The following is a 22257-nucleotide window of genomic DNA, read 5'->3' on the forward strand; positions in this document are numbered from 1 at the left end:
AAAATGTAATGTGACTATGAGGAAGGCTGCGTAGACTCATAGTTTGCTAGCAGGAGGAGGAGGTTCCGAAGAGGAAAGGTGTTAGTCTTACTCTATTCTGTACTGTCCAGACAACACCTGGGGTACTGTGTTGAGTTCTGGATGTCACCTTTGAAAATGAATCAGAAAACAAAATCACCCATGTTGGTGAGGATCTGGAGAAATTGTTACCCTGGTACATTGCTGGTAGAAATGTAGAAGGGTACAGTTGCTGTGGGAAACAGTTTGGTTGTTATTCAGACAGTTAAATCTAGAATTAGGATATGAACCAGATATTCCACTCCTACGTATGTACCCATAAGAGTTGAAAACAGGTATTCAAACAGTTGTACATGAATATTTATAGTAGCTCTGTACTTAGATAGCAGTTCAAATTCACTAAAAGGTAGAAACAACCCAAATGTACATCAACTAATGCATGGATAACCAAAACGTGGCATGTCCATACAATGGAATATTATTCAGCTCTAACAATGAAGTACTGATAAATGCTACAGAGTGCATGAACCTCAAAAACATTATGCTAAGTGAAAGCTGGAAATAGAAGATCATATATTATGATTTCACTGATATGAAGTATCCCAGACAGTTAAATCCGCACAGATGTAAAACAGATTAGTGGTTGCCAGGGCCATGGGGAATGGGTAGATGGATATGGGTTGATGGATATGGGTTTCTTCTTGGGATGGCAAAATGTTTCAGAACTAGATGTGTTAGTTGGAAAACCTTGTGAATGTCCTATGTGGTATTGAGCTGTTCATTTTAAAATGGTTACTTATACTATCTTGATTTCACACTAGAGTGTCAGTATGTAGAAATTAACTGGATAGTATTGAGAATCCAGAAATAAACTCCATGATCAATAGATTTTTTTTTTTTTTTAACAAATGTGCCAAGAAAATTCAATAGGGAAAGAATAGTCTTTTCAGCACATTGTGCTGAGCCACCCGGAGATTTGAGATTTACATGCAAAAGAAGGAATTTGAACTGCTTCCTTCTCCCATCATACACACAAATTAACTAAAAATGGATCATAGACCTAAATGTACAGCAGAAATGATAAAATTCTTAGAAGAAAATATGAATAAATCTTAATGACCTTAGCTAGGCAAAGCCTTCTTAGGGCACTGAAAGCACAAGCAACAGAGAATAAAATAGATAAATTGGACTTTATCAAAATTAAAAACTTCTGTGCCTCAAAGGATACCATTAAGAAAGTGAAAAAGACAACCCACCAAATTGGAGAAAAATATTTGCAATTTCTATCAAATAAGGGACTTGTATCTAAGGTCTATAAAGAACTCTAACAACTCAGTAATAAAAAGACAACCTAACTAAAAATGAATAAACTGGTATATTTTATGGTATGTGAATTATATCTCAATGAAACCGGTTAAAAAGTGAGTCAAGTGGAATATGTTTAGAGATTTCTAGTCTTAAGGTATTCAAAATTAAAATCATTCTTTTTCCACTGCTTCTCCTTTTTGCTTTTGCCTTCTTGCACTCTAGCTTCCAACTTCTGTCAGCTGTGCCTTTTAAACTGACAAGTTCAAGAACATTTACATTCTGTTCTGTAACCTTAATGAAGTCTTTGGTGCTTTGTTTTTATGTTGGTCTGATGTCTTTTAATTATTGTGCAAATATTCATTGCAGAGCAGAGAAGTTATGGTGACCTTTCCTTCTCTATACGCCACTATCATGACTCCATGCCCATGGAAGGCTGCTCTTCCTAGCATCAAAGACAAATAGATTCTCTTCCTGTAATCCATCAGCTGCTCAAAATCATGTCACATTTTCCCACCCTTGAACCATGACTTTTTTTTTTTTTTAATTATTTTAAATTTTTCTTAAGTAATCTCTATGCCCAATGCAGGGCTCAAACTCATGATCCTGAGATCAGGAGTTGTATGCTCTACCAACTGAGCCACCCAGGTGCCCCAGAACCATGACTTTCTTGAATAGTTTTTTTTGTTGTTGTTTTTCCTGATGTATCACTTTGGTTCTTTTGGCAGCATTTTGCAGACTATCTAACCACAGGGGACTTAGCTGATTATCTTGACCTTTCTTTTATTGTGGGTGGTTACTGTTGCTCCCAGCATCTTTTTCTCACTTATTAAAAGGTGGGAAGAAGGGGATAGGATGGGCACTGATTCATCGAGCTCTTTCCCCCCTTTAAAAGAAAAACCCCTAGTTTTGAAAAGTTTAAAAATTTACAAAATTGTGAGAATGTGAACTCTTGTCTAACTTTTACCTCGATTCATCAGTTATAAACATTTTGCTGTATTTGCTTTTTCCTTTATCTTTGTATATCTATAGTTGTTTTTGGGGGGAATCTTTTAAGAGAAAACTGCAGAGATCATGACTCTTTATTCTTAAATGCTTTACTCCGTGTCATCTATGAAAAGGACTTTCTCATGTGATCATGGAACAAGGATTAAATTCAGGAAATTTAACATTTGCGTTCACTGGGAAGCAAATGCTGAGGCCAGGAGTAAGATTCCTAAAAGAAGGAAGCAGGAGTGGGCAAGTGGAGCTGTCAGATTGTGATGAAGGAAGACGCAGATCTGGAGTCAGGATTGTCCATTAGAAGAGTTCTGTGTTGGCTTGAAATTTCTTGGCCTGTACCTTGCCTTTCTCAGTCATGAGCTTGAGCTGTTCAGAGATTATCATGACCTCCTCTTGAGAGCTGAAGCCAACTCTGATGAAGCTAATAGCTTAATCATACTCTTCACACCTGGTGGTGAGTCTTTGGATGTGGGTGGTACATTTCCATGTCTACCATGATACAGTACTATTATCTAATATACAGTCTGTGTTCAAATTCACCAATTGCCCAGTAACACCCTTTATAGCAAATTTCCTCCCCATCAGATCTCTTTTCATCTTGGAAAAATCTTTCAAGAAGCTCCCCAGGTGATTTTCCTGTATGTCTCATTGGCCTGAAATGAATCACTTCTCCACAGTGGGACAGGAGAGATTCCTCAGGCCAATTGCTGGCAAGGGAGAATGGGATTTCCAGGCTTAGTTTAGACCTGTAATGACTTCATCCCATGGGTCTGGGGGAGAGACTACCTTTTCTAATCATGTGTTTCTCATCTGATAACTCAGAGAAAGAAAAAATTTAGGTTTCTTTAGCAAGGAGGAAGGGAGGAAAACTGGGTAGACAATTAGCAGCACTCTGTGGGAATTTTCTGTTGCATAATTTTTTTTTTTTTCTATTGAGAAGAGAAACACATGCATTCCTGTCATTAAACCAGCTTCTTAGTTATTCTGTCTTTTGAATGGAATCCACTCCTTTCTTCCTTTCATGGAGTTCACTAATTTTATGTTTTAATAGGATGAATTACTGTCTAGTCCTGCACAGCTGCCATCCTGGGACGCCTTTTTCATTTCACTCTTGGATCATTTCCACTGTTTCTTGTGTTCTCACATCTACTTTAATGGTTTTCATCCTTGTTGCTAGAGAATACCCTCAAGTGATGTCCTTACATGTCTGAAAGTGTCTTTATTCAGCTTTCTTGATGGATCATTTGGATATAAAAATCTAGGTTAAAATTATCTTGCATTAGAAATTTCTGAGGCAGTGCTCTGTCTTCTGCAGCTCAGAGTTTCTGAGTTCAGTCAGATTCTTCATTTTAGTCCATTTTCCTCAAATCCTTTAGAATCTTTTGGTGGTTGTGTAATTTCACAAGATTTGCCTAAATGTTTTTTCACGGACCAGAAGGTAGGTCACTTCCTCTCATTTGTCACCTCGCTCCCTTGTCTTATTTTGTAAGTGTCCTTTATTACTAATCTTCCCTTCTGAGCAATTTCACCACTGATGTGGATGGTTCATCCGATACCTTTGACAGACACTGTACTTCCTAGTCTCTTTACTTGCTAATGGAAACCCAGTTTTGTTTGGGTATTTAGTGCTCATGTGTTTCATGGTCTTCCCCCCCCCCCCCCCGCCCCACCACCCCCATTCCAAAGGGGGCAGTTTGTGAATGTGGCTCAGCCTAAAGCCAGCTGTGTTCCATTCTCCTTGCTCATGACTGGTTTCGAGATAGTGGCACGTGAGGGAAGTCTGTGGGGAGTCTGGCTTCAACATATGAAGGTATAGCCCTTCTTTTGGATGATGTTATATGGGCTCATGATACTTGGAGCTGCTACTGCCATCTTGGGTTGAAGAGAGTGAGTTGGGAATGACTCTCACCTCAAAATTGTCTAAAACTGAACTGATCTCCAGTCCTTCCCTCACCCCATTTTCCCCCTCCATCTTTGCAGTTGCTAAGGCCAAAAATGTTGGCGTTATCCCTAACTTTACCCTTTCACATCCCACATTTTATTTATTGGAAGATCCTACCAGCTCCTCCTGCAAATTATATTTACAATTTTACTGCTTTTTCCTATTTACGCACTGCCATCCTGGTCCGTGCTACTACCGTTTCTTGCCTGGGTTACTGCAACAGAGCAGTGCCTCCCAGGGAATTTCACTGGGGCTCAGCCAGACCTGTGGCCTATGGCAATCCATATTTGACATCACATTCACTTAGGGTACAGGAGAGGAGGGACAGGAAAAACAGCTTACCAGCAGAGGACAAATGTTCTTTTGGGGGGTGTCCTTGTAGCAGTGCAGAGAGAGAACAGCCCGGGGCACCTGGCTGGCTCAGTTGGTAGAGCACGTGACTCTTGATCCTGGGGCTGTGAGTTTAATTTCTACGTGGGGCCTGGAACTTATTTTAAAATAAAAAGTATATATATAAAAAGGAAAAAAAAAAGGAACAGCCAGAGCTATTCTCTGTGCTTCTGCTTCCAGGTGAAGCTTAGGTGTGACTAATGAGGCCCACATGAATGGGTATGTAGCTAACGTGACTGAGGAGCACCGTGTTCTTCCACAAAAGCCATTATCTTATATGGTATGCACCCATGAGCATAGCTTCTAGGATTCCTACAAGGTATGCGCCCGATTGCGGGAGTCCCCACACTAAGAGCAGCCCAGAGTTACAGCCACTCTCCAGGTATTTATAGTCCCGCTCAGTCCCAAGCAATGTACCAATGGGTCATTTTTACCATAAGCCATGTTGCCTAGTAACACAGCTGACATTCTGTGGTTTCTGACATTCATGGTTTCCTGGGGAACAGAGCTAGAAAGTTAACTGAATCCAAGAGCAATTTCTCCTGCTGAAAGACAAGGGTTTTTCTAACACTTCAGTCACAAAGAGCCTGCCACCGAAAGGTCCCCCACTGCTGGGCTGCTCGCCGTCTGCTCCTTCTCGGCACAGTGGCCAGAGCGCTCCTTTAAAACGTAGGACAATCACGTCCCTCTTCTGCAGACTGTGGTGACTCCCCGGCTCACTTAAAGCACATTTGTCTATAGGCCGTCCTTGAGTTAGTCCCTTATTACCTTTCTGATCCTTTTTTCCCTTACTACTCTTGCCCTTGCTCATCGGCTGTCATCACCTTTGTTCTCGCTCTGATGTGCCAGGCAGGTTTCTGCCTCAGGGCTTTTGTGTGGCTTTTTCCTGTGGCTGGAACACGCTCATTCCTGCTATCCACCTGGCTCACTCTTCCGTTCTTTGTTCACATGTCACCTTTCCAACACGCTGTATTCCATTTAAAAATTGCAACTCCTACCACGCCGAGCGCTTGACAGTCCATGATTCTTTTTTTCTTTTTTATAGCTTCTTTCACCTTTTCATACTCCATAATGATACGTATTGTTTATCGTCTCCCACTGTTAGCATGTAAGCTACAGGAGGGCAGCATTCTTCGTTGACATATTCTTCATTGACCTATCTCAGCTGCCTAGGACAGTGCCTAACACAGTTGATGATTAGTAATTTTATTTTTCATATATATTTAACGGTTTTATTTGTCAGAGTGCGAGCGCACAAGCAGGGGGAGCAGCAGAGGGAGAGGGAGAAGCAGCTTCCCCACTGAGCAGGGAGCCCGATGTGGGACTCGATCCCAGGACCCTGGGGTCATGACCTGAGCTGAAGGCAGACACTTAACCGACTGAGCCACCCAGGCACCTCTGTGCATACAGATTTTTTTTTTTTTTTTTAAAGATTTTATTTATTTATTTGACAGAGAGAGATAGCGAGAGAGGGAACACAAGCAGGGGGAATGGGAGAGGGAGAAGCAGGCTTCCCGCTAAGCAGGGAACCTGATGCGGGGCTCGATCCCAGAACTCTGGGATCATGACCTGAGCGGAAGGCAGACGCTTGTCGACTCAGCCACCCAGGTGCCCCCTTGCATACAGAATTTTTAACGTGCTTTTGGATTATTTGGTAAATTTCCCCTTTGGGTTAGAGGTTTATGAACGTTTTAGTAGACTTGACACATATAGCCCAATTATTTTCCAGGATCTTGTCAACCATACGGGAATGTATCTTTAAAAAAAAAAAAAGCTTGGGGTGATTTAATTGAACTCTTACGATGTTCCCTAGTACTTTTCTAGATACTTGGGTGACAGGAATTTATTTTCTTTATTTTGTCTGTGGAAAGGAGCTACATACCCAGGATGGAAGTCAAGGAAGATTTCGTAAATAATGGTAGTAGAACCCCCTTTGAGAATCTAATAACTCTGGACCTCTCACTAGAAAATGCTTATAAACACATATATTTTTCGTGCAACTTATTGTACTGTAAATTGATTTATCACAGGCCACAGAAAACCCATCTTTACAAAGATTTTGATCTTGTTTTTGTGTTAAATTATTGCTACATCCAGGAAAAAAAAATCAAATTTTTTACAAACTTTATTTTCAGAAGTTAATTTTAATGGAAAGACCAGTTTATGATAAGTTGAAATTCTGGCATTGTCTTTGATATAGCTATACATATGTTATTTTAAAAAATTTCCAAACAATTTTACTTTTTTGTTTTAATGGCAACCAAAGCTGAAAACCTGTTTTGTAAGATGTGTGGGGACATTTGGAATCAGAGCCAGATCAGATAAGACAAGAGGTTTTTTTTTCCCCCCATTAAAAATAAAAAAAAAAAAATTTTTTTATAGACCTTATTCTCTATAAAGACTTTTTAAGAGCAGTTTTAGATTCACAGCAAAATTGAAAGTACATGTTCCCACTGCTCCTATTCATGTGTCCTCTCCCTCATTATCAACATCCCCCATGAGAGTGGTACATGTGTTATAATTGATGAGCCCACATTGTCCCATCATAATTACCACAGTCCCCAGTTTACAGTAGGGTTCACTTTTGGTGTTGTGTATTCTATGGGTTTGGATAAATGTTTAATGATATGTATCCATCCTTGTGTCATGCAGAATATTTTCATTGCCCTATAATCCTTTGTGCTCTGCCTGTTCATTCCTCTTCCTTAAACCCCTGGCAACCAGTGATCTTTTTATTGCCTCCATAGTTTTGCCTTTTCCAGAATGTCATGCAGTTGAAATCATACGGTGTGTAGCTTTTTCAGATTGGCTTCTCTCACTTAGCATTATATATTTAAGGCTCCTATTTCCTGGCTTGATAGCTTATTTCTTTTTAGTGCTGAATGATATTCCATTGTCTGGATGGACCACAGTTTATCCATTCATCTACTCAAGAACATCTTGGTGGCTTCCAAGGTTTGGCAGTCGTGAATAAAGCTGCCTAACACGTATGTTTGCAGGTTTTTGTGTGGACATGTTTTCAAGTCCTGTAAGCACTAAGGAGCACAATTGCTGGGTCATATGGTTAGAGTCTATTTAGTTTTCTAAGAAACCTCCAAACTGTCTTCCAAAGCAGTGGTTCCATTTTGCATTTCCACCTGCAATGAGTGAGAGTCCTTGTCACTTCACATCCCTTCCAGCATTTGTTGTCAACTGTTCCAGATTTTGGCCATTCTAATAGAAGTCTGGCAACATCTCATTTTAATTTGCATTTCCCTGTTGACATACGATTTGGAGCGTCTTTTCATATGCTTATTTGCAGTATGCATATTTTTGGTTAGGTGTTTGTTAAGGTCTTTGGCCCATTTATTTATTTGAGTGAGAAAGAGTACATGCGTGTGTGCATGTGCATGCAGAGGGGGTGGGGAGGGGAAGGGAGAGAGAATCTCCGTGTGGGGCTTGATCTCTTGACCCTGAGATCATGACCTGAGCCCAAACTAAGAGTCTGACGCTTAACGGACTGAGCCAACCTGGTGTCCCTTTGGCCCATATTTATATCAGATTGTTTTCCTATTCCGGTTAAAGATTTGTGTATTTTAGTTTCGATTAGCAATAATCGTGCCTCGGATAAACCTCATTGGCTATGATACTGCCACTGCACAAAGCTCTTTGTGAATTTTAGATAACAGTCCTTTTTAGGGGGGTGTGTGTGTGCGCGCGCATGCACACACGCGCATATGTGTGTGTGTTGTAAATTTTTTTTCCCCAGGCTGTGGCTTGTCTTCTCCTTCTCTTGACATTGTCTTTTGCACAGTAGGTTTTTCATTTTAATTAAGTTATCAATTATTTCTTTCATGGATTGTGCCTTTGGTATTTAAAAAGTCGTTGCCATACCCCAGGTCATCTAGGTTTTCTCTTTTGTTATTTCCTAGTTTTATAGTTTTGCATTTCACATTCAGGTCCTTGATCCATTTTGAATTAATTTTTGTGAAGGGTTAAAGGTCTGTATCTAGATTCTTGTTCTTTTTTTTTTTCATGTGGATGTCCAGTTGTTTCAGCCCATTTGTGGAAAAGACCATCTTTGCTCCATTGTATTGCTTTTGTTCCTTTGTCAAAGATCAGTTTTTTCTGTGTTTATGTGGGTCTGTTTTGAGATTCTCTATTCTGCTCCATTGATCTTCCCCAACATTATACTGTCTTGATTATCCTAGGTTTATGTTAAGTCCTGAAGTCGGATATTGTCAGTCTTCTGACTTTGTTCTTTTCCTTCAATATTATGTTGGCTATTCTGAGTCTTTTGCCTCTCTGTATAAACTTTACAGTCAGTTTGTTGATATCTACAAAATAACATACTGGGATTTTGATTGGGATTACATTGAATCTATAGATTAAATTGGGAAGAACTGACATCTTGACAATATTGAGTCTTCCTGTCCATCAACATGGAATATCTCTCCATTTATTTAGTTCTGTGATTTTGTTCACCAGAATTTTATAGTTTTCCTGGTATAGATCGTATACACGTTATGTTAAAATTATACCTAATTATCTCATTTTTGGGTGATACTAATATAATTAGTATTATTTTTAATTTCAAATTGTTTGTCCACTGCTGGTATATAGGAACACAATTGGCTTTTATATATTAACCTTGTATCCTGCAACCTTGCTATAATTGCTTATTAGTTCAGGGTGTGTGTGTGTGTGTGTGTGTGTGTGTGTATGTGTATTCTTTTGGGTTTTCTATTTGGTGATCAACATATTTGCAAACAAAGACAGTTTTATTTTTTTCTTTCTAATCTGTATATAATTTCTTTTTTTTCTTTTTTTTTTTTTTAAAGATTTTATTTGTTTATTTGACAGAGAGACACAGTGAGAGAGGAAACACAAGCAGGGGGAGTGGGAGAGGGAGAAGCAGGCTTCCCGCTGAGCAGGGAGCCCGATGCGGGGCTCGATCCCAGGACCCTGAGATCATGTCCTGAGCTGAAGGCAGACGCCTAACGACTGAGGCACCCAGGCGCCCCTATAATTTATTTTCTTATTGCATAGCTAGGACTTCCAGTACAATGTTGAAAAGGAGTGGTGAGAATGGACATCTTGCCTTGGTCCTGATCTTACTGGAGAAACTTACAGTTTTTTACCATTAAGTATGATATTAGCTGTAGTTTTTTTGTAGATAATCTTTATCAAGTTGAAGCAGTTGCCCTCTATTCCAATTTAATGAGCGTTTTTATCATGAATGGGTGTTGGATTTTGTCAGATGCTTTCCTGTATCCATTGATACGGTCATGTGATTTTTCTTTTTTAGCCTGTTAATGTGATAGATTACATTAATTGATTTTCAAATGTCTTTTGATACTGCTGGCCTCATAGAATGAGTTAGGAAGTATTCCCTCTGCTTCTAATCTCTGAAAGTTATTGTAGAGAATTATTATAGTTCTTCCATAACTGTTTGGGAGAATTCACCGGTGAACACATCTGGGCCTAGTGTTTTCAGTTTCAGAATAATATTTCAATTAATTACTGATTGAATTTTGAAAAATAAGTATAGGGCCATTCAGATTATATTTTCAAAGAATTAGTCCATTTCATCTAGGTTATTAAATTTGTGGGCATATACTTGTTCATAGTATTTATTTTTTTAATGTTCATGGAATCTGTAGTGATGTCCCCTCTTTCATTTTTTTAAAAATTTTATTTATTTGACAGAGAGACTGAGAGAGCACAAGCAGGGGGAGTGACAGAGGGAGAGGGAGAAGCAGGCTGTCCACTGAACAAGGAGCCTGGTGTGGGCCCGTCCCCGCTTTCATTTTTGATATGAGTAATTTGTGTCCTCTTTCCTGTTTTTCTTAGCCAGCTTTTGGTTTCATTGATTTTTCGCTATTGATTTCATGTTTTCAGTTTCACTGTTTTCTGCTCTAATTCTTATTTCTTTCCTTCTGATTACTTTGAATTTAATTTGCTCTTTTTCTAGTTTTCTAAAGTGGAAACTTAGATTGCTGATTTTAGATTAATATAGATATTTACTACTATAAATTTCCATCTAAGCACTGCTTTTGATACATCCCACAAATTTTAAGAATTTTCATTTTCATTTAGTTCAAAATATTTTAAAATTTCTTTTGAGATTTCTTCTTTGACCATGTATTATTAGAAGTATGTTCTTTAGGGATGCCTGGGTGGCTCAGTCAGTTAAACATCTGCCCTTGGCTCAGGTTACGATCCCAAGGTCCTGGGATCGAGTCCCACATCAGGCTCCCTGCTCAGTGGGGAGTCTGCTTCTCCCTCTGCCTGCCGCTCCCCCTGCTTGTGCTCTCTCTCTGTCTGACAAATAAATAAAATCTTGAAAAAAAAAAAAAAGTGTATTCTTTAATCTCCCAAGTATTTTGTGATTTTCCAGTTAGCCTTTCTTTTTTTTTTCCAGACTTATGTATTTGAGAGAGAGAGAGAGAGAGAGAGCGGGCATGAGCAGGGGGAGGGGTGGAGGGAGAAGCAGTCTCCCTGCTGAGCCTGGAGCCCTATATGGGGCTCCATCCCAGGACCCCGGGATCATGACCTGAGCTGAAGGCAGAAGCTTAACCAACTGAGCCACCCAGGTGCCCCTCCAGTTATCTTTGTCATTGATTTCTGGTTGAATTCCACCATGAACTGAGAGTAGGCATTGCAGGGTTTTGTTCTTTTAAGTTCGCTAAGTTGTATTTTGTGGGCCAGAATGTGGTCTGTTTTGGTGAATGTTCCATATGAGCTTGGAAAGAATGTGTATTCTGCTCTTGCTGAATGAAGTAGTCTAGGTATGTCAGTTATATCCAGCCGATTGATGGTGTTGTAGAGTTCAGCTATGTCCTTATTGATTTTCTGCCTGCTGAATCTGTTCATTTCTGAAAGAGCAGTGTTGATGTCTTCAACTATAATAGATTCATTTATTTCTCCTTGCAGTTTTAACAGTTTTTGCCTCATGTATTTTGATGTTCTATTGTTAGGCATATACACACTGAGGCTTGTTAGGTCTTGGAGAATTGACCCTTTTGTCATTATGTAATGGTCCTCTTTATCCTTAATAACTTTCCTTGCTTTTAAATCTGCTCTGTATGAAAGTAATATAGCTGTTCCATTTTTATTTTGATTAGTGTTAGCGGGTATATCTTTCACCATGAAGTTACCTTTTTTTTTTTTTTTTAAAGTAAACTCCACACCCAGTGTGGGGCTTGAACTCATGACCCTGAGATCTAGAATTGAGTGCTCTACTGACTGAGTCAGCCAGGAGCCCCTCCATGCAGTTACTTTTAATCCATACGTGTCTTTACATTTAAAGTGGGTTTCTTGTAGACAGTCTGCCTTGCTTTTTGATTTACTGTGACAGTTCTCTTTTAATTGGTGCATTTAGACAATGTCCAAACTGATTATTGCTGTAGTTGAATTAGTAACTATCATATTTGTTACTGTTTCCTAATTGTGGCCTTGTTTTTTGTTCTCTTTTTTGGATTCTAATCTTTTTCTGCCTTTTATGTTTTTTTTTTTTTTTTTAAGATTTATTTATTTGGCAGAGAGACACAGTGAGAGAGGGAACACAAGTAGGGGGAGTGGGAGAGGGAGAAGCAGGCTTCCCGCGGAGCAGGGAGCCCGATGCGGGGCTCGATCCCAGGACCTGGGGATCATGACCTGAGCCGAAGGCAGACGCTTAACGACTGAGCCACCCAGACACCCCGCCTTTTATGGTTTTAATTTGAACATTTTATATGATTGTTTTTCTCCTCTCTTAGCTTATTGTACTTCAAAAAATTGTTTTTAGTCATTGCCCTAGAGTTTGCAATATACGTTTACAAGGAATCCAAATCCACTTTCAAATAAGACTATACTATTTCATGGGTAGTGCAATTACCTTATAATAAAATAATCCTAATTCCTCTCACCCTTCCCTTTTTCATTCATTTCATTTATATAAGCATATATAATCGAATACATTGTTGCTAGTACTTTGAACAAACTGTTGTTAGCTCAATTAAGAGTAAGAAAAAGTTTTAATTTTACCTTCCCTTACTCCTTCTTTGATGCTCCTCCTTTCTTTATGTACATTAAGAGGTCTATTGGCAACAAATTACCTTGGTTTTTGTTTGAGAAAGTCTTTATTTCTCCTTCATTTCTAAATGATGATTTTGCAGGGTACAGAATTCTAGATTTTTTTTTTCTGTCAGTATATTAAATATTTTACTTTACTCTCTTCTTGCTTGCATGGTTTCTGAAAGTCAAATGTAATTCTTATATTTGCTTCTCCATAGGTAGGGTGTTTTCTTCCCCCTCTGGCTTCTTTCAGGACTTTTTATTTTTGATTTTTCTGCATTTTGAGTGTGATGTGCCTGGTCGAAGTTTTTTTTTTTTTTTTTGGTGTTTATCCTGCTTGGTGGTCTCTGAGTTTTCTAGATCTGTAGTTTGGTGTCTGACATTAATTTGGAAAAATTCTCCGTCATTATTGTTTCAAATATTTCTTCTGTTCTTCTAGTATTCTTATGTATATGTGACCTATTTTGTAGTGTCCTACATTTCTAGGATATTCTGTATTTTTTCCAGTCTTTTTTCTTTTCAGTTTTCTTTTTTTAAAGATTTATTTCAGAAAAAGAGAGCACGAGCACATGCGCAGGGGGAGGGGCAGAGGGAGAGGGAGAGAGAGTCCTAAACAGACTTCTTGGGTGCCTGGCTGGCTCAGTCGGTAGAGCATGCAACTCTTGATGTCAGGGTTGTTAAGTTCGAGCTTCATGTTGGATGTAGAGATTACTTAAAAAAAATAAAATAAAAATCTTAATAGTTCAGGTTTTCTTACCCTGGCACTGATCTCCATGGAAGTTTCTATTCCATTAATTTATGATTCTCTGTATTTGTCTGTTTCTTCAATTCTGGGAGTAGTGATTTGCCCTATGACCTCACTTTTTTTATGCATCTAAAGTTTTTGCATTTTCAGTTCATCTTTTTACTTTTTGTTAGGATGAAGTGGTAACTTCTAGAGGTATTATTTGCTGAGGTACAATGCTGGGGGTGGTAAAGATTTGGGGGGATGTATTAAGAGCTGAGTTTGAAGTCTTATTTGGTGTCCAAATGGATGATTAAATTTTTGAGGTTCATGCTCGGGAGAGAGAATGGGGCTAGAGATACCATCTATATGCTGACAAATCCCAAGTTTGAATGTAAGATCTTGAGACTGGATAAGTAAGGTCACTTAGAGGTAAATGTCAGTGGACAAGAGGGCAGGGACTGACCCTGTGCTCTCCAATGTTCTGAGGTGGGAAAGAGGCAGAGGAATTGCAGCTCATAAGGAAGAAGAAGAAAACCAGCAGTGTGGCATTTTGCAATCCAGGTGAAGGTCTTTCAAAAAGGAGGGAGAGAAATGTTGCTGTAGAGTCAATTCAGATGAGGCCTGATATTAACCTTTAGATTTCATGAGGGGTGGAGGTCATTAGTGACATTGACAAGCAGTCCTATGGAGTGGAAGGTAAAAAGCCGTGTAGTGGATAGAAGAAAAAATAGGACAAAGAAGGGAAGTGAAATACTGCATAGAGGCAACTATGTGGGTGACTTTTATTATAAAAGGGAGCAAAGAGATGCTGTAGTCACTGACAGGGGTTTTGTGGTCAAGGGAGGTAAATGATCTGGTCACCAATTCCAGTATGTGTGTATATGGGGCTTTCCCATACCACCAAGCAATTCTTAGACCCCTGCTGGGTGTCCTACAATTCATTTCAATTCTGACACTACCTGGAGAGATCATCAGATCGTACAATTTAAGGGCTGAGTCCTATAAGACCATCTCCACTCCCTTCTACCCCCAACCCCCAAAGTCACACTTCAGACACCAATCCAGCTTGTCAACCTGTGCTCCTGGACCTATTGGCTATAGATTAGAGGTTCCAGCAGGTTCCTCCTCAGGTTCAATTCATTTGCTGGAGTGGCTCACAGAACTCGAAGAAACATTTTACTTACTAGGTTACTAATTTATTATAAAACTGGGCGACAGCCAGATGGAAGAGATGCATAGGGCAAGCTATGGGGAAAGGGTGAGGAGCTTTCATGCCCTTGAGTGTGCCACTTTCCCCACATCTGCACGTATGCAACACGGAAGCTCTCCAGACCCCGTCCTTTTGTGTTTTTATGGAGGTTTCATTACACCGGCATGATGATTGTGTCTTTGGCCATTGGCGATTGATTCAACCTCCAGCCTCCCCGCTGACACCACGTGAGGGGCTGGGGTGACACTGAAAGTTCCAACCCTCTAATCATAGGTTGGTTCTCCTGGCAACTAGTTCTGATCCTTGGGTGTGGTCCAAAAAGTCACCTCATTAACAACAAAAGACACCTTTAAGGCTGTCATCACTTAGGAAATTGTAAGGGTTTTGGGAGTTCTGTGCCAGAAATGGGACAAAGACCAAATATATATTTCTTATTATAAATCACAATGTCATCGGAGGGCTCTTTTTGTCCTTCCCTTAAGGTGGGGATCATTACAGAATGTTTGTATGCTGATGGGCATGGTCCTTTGGGAAGGGAGAAAAAAGATGTGGATTTTTGTCAGCTTGAAACCAGTATTCTGTTTTAAAAATGGCTTGGAGATTGTTGGTGTTAGGTTGAGTTTTCTCTACCCCACCCTCTTTAGGGAAACTTTATAATTTTATTTTTCTCTTTTGGCTTGCTTAATCTTATTGTGTATCTTGACAGATTTTTATCTTTCACATTTCTGGTAAATAGTGATTATTAGGAAGTTGAACCAATTGTGTATAAAAAAATGTAAAAGACATTTAGCGGGGAATGTGTTTCCTAAGACCCATTGTTTACCACAAAAAGGAAACCACTGACTTCGTATTACATCAATGAAGATAAAATTATTTTGTGAACACAGTACTTCTTTTATGAGTAACATTTTTCATACTGTGTGCAAAAGAAATTATTTTATGAAAACAATAAGTTAATGGGAATTGTAGGCTTTGTTACAAGTAGGAATTTATTTAGAGAGCCCTTAAACAGATTTTGCTTCATAACATTTTAAATTCTTCTAATTGTGGAGTTATTTGCTATAATTTAAATTATGAAAAAATACAGTTTAAGCAGCTTAAATGTTAGGTATTTAATTCTTAATTTCTTGAAATAAAAGTTTTAGCTAATTTGAGGGAGAAAATATAGCAATACAGGATGGTAGGAATATTTACTTTCATTCTGAAGTGAAGAAGGAAATCAAATTACTGTTAACTATAGCTAATATTATAGTGAGACTATATTTAAGGTAGAAGTAGACCATACATCATAACCTTGTATCTCCCCTTCTATTGTAAACTCATGCTTCGTAGAAGAGTCCTCAGGTAAAGTTTGATAGAAACAACCAAATTTATAGAACATAGGGATGTTATACTAAATTTGGGGTCATTGAGGACAAGCCTCCTTGGACTTCTCAGTCGGAATTTTATCCTCTACCCCGGCCCTCCCTTGCCTCCCACCTCCCATCCCTGCTGGGCAGAAATATCTCTAAATATATCTTCAGCAGCAATAAGGTCTCCCAAATTCTGAGTATCTAAGAAATGTACCTGTGGAAAAGCATCTCAGAAAAGCCAGAGATTGTAAGATGTTTGGATTTTAAACTATGTTGTATAATAGACACAACTTTGTTATATAACTGTGACCCTTGCGCTAGTGTGGTGATTTCCAACTTTATTTGGTCTACATATAATTTGCACATAAGGAGATAAATATATATGTGGATATATGTCAGATAGTAATAACTTCTATGATAAAAACAAAGTGGAAATAGGAAAGTAACATAGGAGGCCTACCTAATACTGCATGGTCTCCTGAGCCTTCTTTTTCTTTTACCAATTGGGAATAATAATAACCCTACCTCCTCAGGGTCGTGTGGACTTAATTGTCTGTGAAATGCACCTAGCAGAATGCCTGGTATCATACCAGATTATCCACTATGTGTTTTCCTTTTCCCTTTCTTTTTGTAGTTTGAGTCCTCTAAATCTCCAGGGTACAGAGAATGTGTAAACCATGAGTTTAAACTAGAATGTGTTTAAACATGTCCTTTGTGTGGTTTTGAAGTTCTTGTTGAAAAGGTAAATGATAAGATGAATGAACCTTGAGGATATCATGCTTAGTGAAATAAGCCAGTCACAAAGGACAAATCCTGTGTGATCCCACTCCAGTGAGGTCCCCAGAGTAGACTCCTAGACAGAGAAAGTAGAATGCTTGTAACCAGGGGCTGGGGAGAGGGAATGGGGAGTTAGTGTTTAATGGTCACAGAGTTTCAATTTTGCAAGATGGAAAGAGTTCTGGAGATGGATGAATGGTGGTGATGTTTGTGTAACAGTGTGGATGTACGTTAATGTTACTGAACTGCACACTTAAAAATGGTTAAGATGGTAAATTATATGTTAGGTGTATTTCACCACAATTTTTAAAAAAAACAAATGATGAAACTACTGTTTTTGTATGCCTTGCATTTCGTATTTTTGGTAGATATTACTGAATCAAGTTGTCTCCCCCACTTTTTATTGAGATATAATTGACATACAACACTAAGTTTAAGGCGTGCAGCATAATGACTTGACATATACTGTGAAATGATTATGAATCAAGTTGCTCTTGACTAAATACTAAGGTAGTGGGTTACTGTTCTTACACCATGAATCTGTATAAGATTCCCATCCATTGAAAACTATTGATTATCAGAAATTTTCATCATCTTAACTTTCAGAGGTATCAAACCTTGAACTATTGTTTTTAGGGCAAAGAGTGTAGTATGGCTGGAAAATACAATTTTTTCAAATTTTCAATTTGAAAAATATTTATAGAGCACTTATTCTGTTGAGTGAATAACAGTAACCACATTTGTTGAGTGATATATGCTGGCTCTTAGTTTATACTTAATAATACTTATTCTAGTTGTAGCACTTTATGATCTTTATAAAATAGTCCTTGAAGGTGTGACGGTTGAGAAATCCAGTGCTCGAGTTGGATAAGTGATTTTCTACTTTAGAAATGATTTTAGAGGAATTTCAGTGCATCGAAACAAAGAGTGGACATTCTAGATGGAAAAAGAATGTGGGTGTAGGAACGGGATATGTTTGCATGGAGCAGAGTTCAGCCTGACTGTAGTCTAGAGAATATTAGGGAGATGTGCTAGCAGTTGACTTTCTGCCATTAGGATCTTGACTTTGAGGCTAATAAATTTCTGGACTTTATTCTGTAGGAATTAGGAGTACCACTGTATATTACCAAGCCAGAGAATTTTGTGATCAGAGTTGTGCATTTGGCAGCAATCTCTGAGGTGCATTGGAGTAGTGAGAGAGGGGAGGTCAGATGCAAGTTAGAATGGGCACTTAGAATTCTTTTGAAGTCATTAGGAAGAGTATTTTAGTATTTAGTATTGGAGTCAGAGTGCAAGTGATTGGAAATCGAGGATAAGTTGATAGGTGAGAAAGAAGAGGCACAAATGCGTGCTAGGAGGAAATCAAGAGGAGTCTATGGTGCATGAATGTAAGTGAGAAATTTTTTTTTTTGCTTAATGGTCATCTGAATATATAGGTCAGATGTAAGTGTAACTTTGAAAAGGGAGGATTTGGAGAACCTAAGAGCATAGGAAGAGGGATTTCAGCACCCTTGAATTGAATTTGAAGAGTTTACATTGGGCATCCTCTTTTAGTTTAAGAGACAAGTTATCTGTAGAGTTCAAGACTGTGGTGGGCCTGGGAGCTTAAAGAGTAGAAAAGTTTCAGCGTCTCTAAGACAGAACTCAGTAGGGTCAACCGTCACTCTTTAGAGCGTGAGATAGATTGGTAGGAATAGTGGTGTACTTTGTCAGTTTTTTATACAAACTACTTGTATAGAGTAAACTTTCTTATACAATATTGGTTGTATAATCAACCGGTAGTTGGGTTGGTTACACAGAAAATTTGTTTAAAGTGAGGAATCATTAGAAAGATACATACCTTAAATATTTTATAATTGAAAAGTATAAAATGCTTATACATCATCAATCATTTGTATAACTCAGGCCTTCTCTTTAGGATATTTTTTAAGGAACTTGGCTTTTTCAAATCATACAGCTTAATTTTCAGAGACCCAGCATTTTCTTTGCATTCATATTTTTGATGTAATATTTAAGTTACATAATTATTGCAGATACAATTGGCAAAAACAGATTTTGGGGCAGATATAGTTTACTCTTGGTAAGCATGCAGCTCAATTGTTAGGGAAAAAATAAGACGGTGTAACACAGAGGATTCCCTGCCTCCCCCAAGAGGAAATTGAAACTTGAAAGTTCTGGTTCATTTATGGTTTAAGATTAGCAAGAGTCCTGTTTTATCTTGAATCCAGTGCCTTTCCCATTATATAGTGTTGGAAGGTGATAAGGAATAATATGGGGAATACTGGTTAGTGGTGAAGAAGCTACAGACTACATATATATTTTTTTAATATAGCAGCTTCATTAAGATATAATTCACATACCATGCAAATCACCGAAGTGTACAATATTCACAAAATTGTGCAGCCATCACCACAGTTGATTTTAGAACATCTTCAGCATCCCCAAAAGAAACACTGTACCGATTAGCAGTCATTCCTCCTCTCCCCCCACCCGCCCTAGTCAACCACTAGTCTATTTTCTCTGTATGTAGATTTGTCTATTCTAGGCACTTCATATAAATAGTATCACGTAATATGCGGCCTATGTGGCCTTTTGTGATTAGTTTCTTTTACTTAGCATAATGTTTTTAAGATTCATCTATTTTGTAGCGTGTATCAAGTACTTCATTCTTGTTTGAGGCAGAAATATTCCATTGGATGGGATATACCACATTTTATTCATTCATCAGTTGATGACATTTGTATTTCTGCCTTTTGGTTATTACAAATAACCCTACTATGAACATTTATATACATATTTTTGCAGGTATATATCTTATTATTTCTCTTGGTATATAACCAGGAATGGATTGCTGGGTCATGTGTAACTGGTTGTTTCCTGTATTTCACTTTTACAAATAATCCCACAACAGTCCTGCTGTATGCTTGATTTTGTGAGTGTACAAGTATATCTGTAGGAGAATGTCCCAGAAATAGGATTGTTGGGTCAAAGGATAAAGACATTCTTAATTTTGTAGATATTGACATTATCACCAGCAACAGAAAGTGCTTATTTCTTAGGGTACTTTGGGGTGTACCTTTTGAAATAAAGGCAGTTCTAGGGTTATTACCCCAAGTCCCATAAGGTATATGTCCTCAAGTACTAGGGAAGCACTCTTATGATTGCTCTTGTGTCATTAAGGAACAGTTAATTATGTTTAGATGGTAAGGAAATTTATAATACATTTGAGAAAGATGTTGTGGGTGGCAAAAAAAATCTTTAAATCCTTCAAAAGACTAATTCTCATTTTGTTTTCTCTCTCCAGATAGTCTTTCCCTTTGTAGTTGAGATTTTTATGCAAGAAAGTTCTTCTTGTCTAGATTCTCAGTGATAAAAACTAATTTCAATAATGATATTCTATGAAAACTGCTAAAATGTTACAACTTCTGTTTTAAACATGGGTATTACTAATAACCATATTTCTTTCTTTTCTCTCATTTTTTGTCTTCCAGCCTTTAACATCCCATATTCTGCTTTGTACATGGTGAATCACTACTGCTTTGCACCAGCGAGCCCACTCGTGTGCCTATAAAGTACAAGCTCCACACTGAAAAAGCTTCTAGATGGATCCTTTCCCAAATTGGTGTCTTTTCTACAAACCCTGTGCCTCAACAACCTGTTCTAAGTGGTAAGGGTATGTACGTTTTATTTTTTCTATTTATTTATTTATTTTATTTATGTATTTATTTTTTTAAAGATTTTACTTATTTATTTGACAGAGAGAGACACAATGAGAGAGGGAACGCAAGCAGGGGGTGGTGGGAGAGGGAGAAGCAGGCTTCCTGCAGAGCAGGGAGCCCGATGCGGGGCTCGATCCCAAGACCCTGGGATCATGACCTGAGCCGAAGGCAGACGCTTAACGACTGAGCCACCCAGGCGCCCCCTTTTCTATTTATTTTTTTAAAAAAAGATTTTATTTACTTGAGAGAGAGACAGAGAGCACGAGGGGGAGGAGGGGCAGAGGGAGAGGGACAAGGGGACTCCCCGCTGAGCACTGAGCCTGACTCGGGACTCCATCCCTGGGCCCTGAGATCATGACCCGAGCTGAAACCAAGAGCCAGACACTAAACGGACTGAGCCACCCGGGCACCCCAAGGATATGTACTTTTTAACAGAATAATAGAACTTTGTGAAAACAATTTTTTTTTGTGGGGGGGGATTGCCTTCCCTTTTATTGTGCTTTCTCTTCTCACAGATGAGTAATACCTGCATTTTTTTTTTTTTTTTTTTTTTTTAGCTAATTTTTAAAAATCACATCTAAAAATAGCAACATCAGATTTTTGGAGGCTTCAAAACATTCTTTCCATATGAGATTCTAGGTCCAGTATAATATCTGATATTTATAAAGAATATAAAAATATATAAACAACTGTGTGTATACGTTATGTACTCTATATGTACTCCATTAATCCCTTATTGGAAGGTTGGGTAGTTCATCCCGTTACTGTCTTTTCCTATCTATTTAGGTACGTGGAGTCCACTGGGTCAAGAACATTGTCTTAATTCCTATTGATGTACATTATGTAGTTACATATTTATGGAGATGATAAGAGAGGTGTGTGATGCTGACTCTTCTTTTTTTAGCCTGGCACTATGTGTGCCTTTTCATATTCTAACAGTTTTTGGAAGCATAGATGCTAGTTAGCCAACATGGTTTTTGAATGTCCCTGAGATTTACTCTACATTTTTGGCCGGGTGGGGGTGGGGTGGGGCAGAGGCATAAAATTGAGCAGAACCAGTTGCTGTTATAGGAGACGTTTAAAAGAAAATTATTGAAGTAGGCTTATTTTGAGTGTTAGTCAACAAATATTTACCAAATGCCTGCTCTTGATGCATGGAAATATATAATGACATTTAGCACTGTAGAGAAGTCACCAAATGGAACCATGGTGTTAGGTGAGGATGCAAGGTAGGGAGGTTGAGTGCAGAATGGGGTACGTTTTAGCCCTAGTTCTAATCATTAATTGCATTGTGTTTTTGAATGCAAGTTAATTAGCCTTAGTAGAGCTCAGTTTTCTCATCTATGAAATGAGTGAATTAAACTAAATGATTTATAAGGTGTTTTGGTGCTTTCATACATCTAACACTTTTATGATTGTAATGAACAAATTGGTAGATTGTTGGTTTTTTGAGGATACCTTTCTTCTGTAACCCCTTTGATAGATTTTTAGACTATATTCTTTGAATTACGGAGTTCCAATAAGGCTTCCACTAACCGAACATTTTTCAATTAATCGTTTTGTTTTGATGTCTTTTATTTCTCTCCACATTTTAATTCTTCTCTTGACCTCTGGAATTTTCCATTATTTGACTCCGATACTCCCTTTCTGTCTCTTGTATCATGTTGGTGGCTCTCATCATGCTTCTTTGTCTGCCTAGCCTCCATCATTTTCACCTTACTAATTTTCCAGGATCACTACATCTTAGACCAGAGCTTCCGGTCCTGGGCCCCTTACAC

At 38.4% G+C, this 22257-nt stretch overlaps 1 protein-coding gene and 1 pseudogene across 3 annotated transcripts in view; one reads left to right on the plus strand and one right to left on the minus strand.

Annotated features, from left to right (window-relative positions):
* The window catches only part of FRYL (FRY like transcription coactivator), a 259607-nt gene that overhangs the window by 16984 nt on the left and 220366 nt on the right, over positions 1 to 22257 (plus strand). For all 3 annotated transcript variants that reach the window (XM_035005015.1, XM_035005016.1, XM_035005017.1), the window contains exon 2: positions 20252 to 20427. The gene's annotated coding sequence lies outside the window, so the exon portion shown is untranslated. The remainder of the gene's footprint in view (positions 1 to 20251; positions 20428 to 22257) is intronic.
* Positions 8172 to 8303, minus strand: LOC118010994 (annotated as a pseudogene).

Source organism: Mirounga leonina, unplaced genomic scaffold (genome assembly GCF_011800145.1).
Source record: "Mirounga leonina isolate KUSES-001 unplaced genomic scaffold, KU_Mleo_1.0 Mir_129, whole genome shotgun sequence".
NCBI lineage: Eukaryota > Metazoa > Chordata > Mammalia > Carnivora > Phocidae > Mirounga > Mirounga leonina.